Source organism: Erythrolamprus reginae, chromosome 3, assembly GCF_031021105.1.
Source record: "Erythrolamprus reginae isolate rEryReg1 chromosome 3, rEryReg1.hap1, whole genome shotgun sequence".
NCBI lineage: Eukaryota > Metazoa > Chordata > Lepidosauria > Squamata > Dipsadidae > Erythrolamprus > Erythrolamprus reginae.
The window spans coordinates 103420916-103426708 of NC_091952.1; positions in this window are offsets into that span (position 1 = coordinate 103420916).

Sequence of the window (5793 nt, forward strand, 5' to 3'; positions counted from 1 at the left end):
TAGTCCTTTTGTTTTCCAACTGAAATTTTCCAATTTAACTAAAAGAGTCGTCTCAGGACATTTTTTAATATAAGGCATCATTAACAATGCAGAACATTGAATAAAACATCATATTGCATTTCTTTGTTGTGTGCTGTTTAGAAAGGCAGAATGTAGCAATTTATGATGTGATTCCTTTCACATGTATGACAAATCAGTTATTTACACAAAAAGAAGCTTACATTCCTTATGTGTTCTGCCAGACTCTCTGGTAGGAGCCTCCCAAAAATTCAAAGGTACAAATTTCAGACACACACAAGTTTGAAAATTCAAAACAATGTTCTATATCACAAAATTTAAAATAAACTAAGTACTCTTTTTGTATTGCAAAGAGCACTCATCCCAAAACAACCTGGTAGTTTGTACAAGTCCCTTATCGGTTAGTAAGTACTTAGCTTGCAGCTGTGAAGAAAGTCACAGCCCTTCTTCTTCCACGAAGTGAAACACACTTTGCTCTGCTTTGGTTTCGAAGTGGTGAAAAGTCAACAAACAAAGGCCGGAGTCAGCAAGACATTCATGAAACACAGCGATCAGATAATTCTCCACAATGGCCAAACTCACACGCTGCTATTTATAGCAGCAGCACTAATTACAGCAGCTCCACCCAATCGCAGGTGGCCTCATTTTCTCTTGTAATAATCCTTTAGTTGTTGCTTCCTATGCATTACTCTACGCATGCATGGATGTGTCATTAATTCTTGTTCAGAATCCAGAGATGATACAGATGATTGATCTCCTCCTGGGCTGTCTGCCAAACTCTCCTCCTCCCTGTCACTCAGACCTCCTTGGTCAGAGGAGACTTCGTTGGCAGATTCTACTGGGAGCAAAACAGGCCTGGGGCATGTGGATGTCTCCCCCACATCCACCTGCACATTCCTTGGGGCAGGAGCTGGGCCAGAGCTAACCACAACACTTATGTAATTGAAAATAACAACAAGAAGAAACAACAACAAAACTACATCCCATTTATATGCCTGTCGTCACCTTACTCTCACCCAAACCTGATGGAAGGGTGTTATTTGGGGGGGAATGGTTACCTCAGCCAGTAAGGTTATGTGATGAAATGCACATTAACATGAAGTAAAAGACAAAATACAAACTCATCTTTTCCTGAGGATTTTTTAAAAGAAAAAACTACATGACGTTTTCCTACTTTTGAGTGTAAGAGGTCTTCCAGGTAATTCAGATCAATATTTATTCATGTTCTTTGTTCTATTCAGAACATCTGATTGAGTCGTGACATGGCAAAGGGAGAAACAGCATGGCTCCCTTTCTATTTCAGCTTCTTAAAAATAACTGTTTAAAATAATAAATAAAAAGGCTGGACACTTTCTATTTTGGTACTTTCATCCTGGGTGCCTTCCAAATGTGCTGCATTGAATTTTCTTCACCCTGACCAATTCCTGAGGACTATGAGAGCTGTAGTTTAATGCCTTTAGAGAGCATCAGGTTAAGGAAGAAATTTCCTTTTTATTTTTTCTATTCCTTCCCTGATCCTTCTGTATTACAAAGTACCTGAAGTGCAACTTGCTGTAGCACTGATGTTAATGATGGTGATGATTTAGAATGTCTCTATTCCTCTCCACTCAATAGGTGGATTAAAATACCAAATTCAGTCTAAGCACCTGTCTGCCCACGTGGCCAACTATCAGTATAATTCTGTGGAGAATTCCAATGTAATTAGCCAGGACAAGGACATTTGCCTTGGACGGGAAATGAACACTCGGACACAAAGCTGGGTAAAATGGGTCACTTTATTAAATATTAACGAAAAAGACCTGCAGGGGTCGCTAAAAGGGGGCGGAGAAACACAAACATGCTTGGGCAACTTAATGGGCGAACTCCATGCCGGGTCAGGGTGAGGCATGCCCCGCCTATACCCAGCCTGTAAGCCACGCCCAGCGTGTGGGAGGGCTCACCCTGCATGACCCGGAACCGGAAATGATGTGGGTGAGCCCCAAGGGCACGCCCTTCACACCGCTCCATCCTTGGAGGAAGCATGAGTTGTGTGACAGGGGTGCCAATCATCTTACAATAGATGCCCAAAGGAGAACACACAGTTGCTACTGATACCCTTTCCGCCCCGTTTTCTGCCATATAGTGACCATGTATAAATACATCCAATTGTTGAGTCAAAACCTATTTACATACAGATGCACCCTATAACCACAAATCCTTTTCCTTATCCAGGATGGAGTAGGCGAAAAAACAAACCCTAGCAAATGCTATAAGATTGCAAAAAAATCCTACTCGGCCCCAACCAGGCGACCTATAAAACACCCTGGATTGAGTGGAGGGTGGGTGGGTGTCCTGTTCTTGTGGCAAGCTCGGGAGGCAAGGGAAGCCGGGGGGTGAGAGCCAGCCCTGATAAAGGGCGCATTCCCCGCCCCCGGCCTCCCAGAATGCCCGAGCAGCCACTGGGTCGTCAGGGGCGTTCCCACGCTACCGCGGGGAACACCCCCAGCTGATAGGCGGTACCGAGTTGGTTCCCGCCATCGGCAACTGTCGGCTGGGCGTTAAATTGCCCAGCCTCTCATTTCTAGGCAGAGATTACAGGAAGACCATGAGTGTCAGATATACAAATTTAAATTCAAAATCTTGGACCATGAGAACATACCATTGGTATGAGAAAAGTCCTCACAGAGTATCAGAGAAGTGATCCAGGTCATGGGTTTAGAACTGCAATCAAGAGAACAGGAAAAGACAATGGATGAAAGTTTGGGGTAAAAAAGAAGCTATGATTACTTGAATGCTGACTTTTAACATGATGAAAGAAAAGTATCAAGAAAAAGTGCAGCTAAAATAGGACTTCTCAAAAGTAATTATGCAAGAGATCTAAGAAAGAGAAAGAAATCAATTAAGAAAAATGCACTAAACCCAATTACAAACAGAATTTGAGAATTACAGAATATTTGATGAAATACAGTAATCCAGAACTGGCTCTTCTAGAGGATAATAAAACCAGATGCCAATGAAATACCTCCTATTCTAGTTGAAATTGCAGAAGTAGAAATTATGTATCCACAAATATGTAAGGAAACAAAGTAGTCCAGAGATTGGACCAGATTAGTGTATACACATATATCAAATAAAAAAAGACAGAAAAGAATGTTGAAATTACGAGGGCTCTATAGTTTGGTCTATGATTGCATCTTTCAATCAACTAAACTAAATGAATCTGCATAGTGCTTCAGATTTCCAGAAATAAATGTAATTCAGAGCATTTGTGGGTAAGTGTATATCACCTGCCTGAAATGCATTAGGGTGACTTTTGCCAGGATTCAATGGCAGATGCAGAGGGCACTTATAGGAGAGAGCAGGAAAAGACATAGTTGCATGATCACATATCTCTGAGGTCAACCAGTCAGTCATACCCACTGCTGGTGGTGCTTAATGGTAGCTTCTGGCAGATACCTCTGGACTTTCAGGACAGTTTGTTCACTTAACTAAAACATTAGAAAGTGTGTTGACTAATAAGTCTACATTTTATAGTCTTTTTTTCTTGATGGGTGTGTTTTCCAGATGTTGCTGTCTAGTCTTCTGGGATGACTTCCAAGAGATGTGGAAAATTTGCTGTCATAAGCTGTCACCGTTGGTTTTGTCTAATGTGTTGCCTAATTAGTTCATCCCAATGAATTTTACCAATATATATATAAGGAACTGGAGAGTCACTGCTGACAGAATTGACCATTGAACGGTAAGTAGAATAATCCCAATTTCTGTAGTTAGACCTTGGTTTAAAAGAGTTGCTATATTTTCAGATGACCCTCAAAAATAAAACCAATTTGGACTTGAAAATTTTTAAATAAAGTGTGCATGTATTTTTTGGTTGGGATATTTCTAAAAATTAATTTAAGAAATCTCTTTTTAAGTCAATTTTTTTCAAGGAGAAAGGGAGCAGAATTTCAGTTAGATATATTATCCATTTTATCTATTATCTATTTCATAGAGTGAAAGATAAATGTGTCTATAAAATACTTGTTGTCTAGTACTTCTTTTGAGCAAAATTTTAATATTTGTCATCTTGACTATCTTGTTAAATGCATTGTTCATTCTTAATTAATATGAAAAAAGCTAATATATAATTTAATTGGTAAGAATGTCAAATTAATGGTATAATATTAAATTTATATCAATGTGTTGAATAGTATGTATATATGTGTGTGTGCGTGTATATAAATGTGTGTGTTTCTATGTGTGTGTATGTTAATATAGATATATACATACACATAAATATTGGTATGTGCGTGCGCACAAGCACAGACTCATGTCCACACACACACACACACACACCATTATAGATTAAAGGAAGTGTCCTTTAACACTTGATGAAATATACATTTGTTTGTGAATAAAATTAAAGTACTTTTGTTATTATAAATGCATCATTCATATTATAATAAATAATATTTTATTGTTTAAAGGAAAGATGTGCACATTAAAAGTCACCATGGCATGGAATATATACCAGATCACCCTACTTTTATTGTCACTCTCCTTAATGCATCAAGTTTCTTCACAAGGTACTGTAAAATTGTAAAATATCAAGGAAACAGCATTTTAGAATGGCTTGAGAATGGCAGCTCAGGCTATAGCTGTTCAAATGGAATTGTATTCAATAGTTTAAGAGTTAAAAAGGAAAATGAATTGTATTTATGTTACTCAGGGAGATGTCACCCAAAGGATTCCCCCCTCTCAGTAATTAATGTTCCTTCTCCTAAAATCTAAAATATAGATTTTAATGTTTAGTAATCTGCCAATCTGGATTAGTCATTGCTTCATTTCCTCCTTCCCCCATCCAATTTTCTTTTTAAAACTGCCCTAAATTATGTATGTTGTGTATATTTCTCCAGACATTCTCACATTTGTTTGCATTTTTGCCTGATGTGCTCAATATTTGCACTTATGTTACGCATTTTATGCATATAAATATTTGTCCAATAGACTTTTAAAAATAGGTATACTTTAATAACTGTGCATTATATTATATAATTTAAGGAGTAAAATTTTTTGAAAGTTTTCTACGTTTTGGCTCACTTATTGATTTAAAAATGTAAAATAAGTTTGTTTTCAAATGAAACCTTAACACATTTCTCATACTGGTTTTTCTTCAAAATCTTTGATGTCTGTCCTGAACAAAGTTTTATATTATGTAATCTATTATCTTAAACATATTAATGGCATACTAAAGTGAGGTACTAGAAATGAAGTTGGAATGAGAAGTTTCCTTAATTCAATGTAATAGACTTTAGAGGGTGTCATTCAAACGTACAGAGACAAAGCTCAATTCTTGTTAAAGTTGCAATGTAACTATACAACAATAATGCTGAAAAGATCCAAAAGACAGCTAGAGTGCTGTGGGTGGAAAACTAAGAATAAATTCAACTGGACATGGGTCAGAGCCACAATTAAAACCTACCTCATGACAATCAGAGTTGCAATAAGATTTCTCCAATCTTATTGCATCTGCAGTATGTCATCCAATGGCTCTGTTTAAGGTTACCTAGTCCTCTGTAGGAAAAGGGACAATCCCTTACAAGACCATGCAGAGTAATTTGTCAAATACTTGAAGAAAAAATTGCTCAGGTCCAATCTCAGTTTGGGCCAAGGCCAAGTATGGAGCAGGTCCAGTGCAGATGCCCAGGGAATGGACTTGCCTGATTATCTGGGAACAGTTTGAAATATCCTTGGAGGTATCAACATAAATACTTGCTCTTTAGATCCTTCTTCACCTGGTTGGTTAAAGTCTCCAGG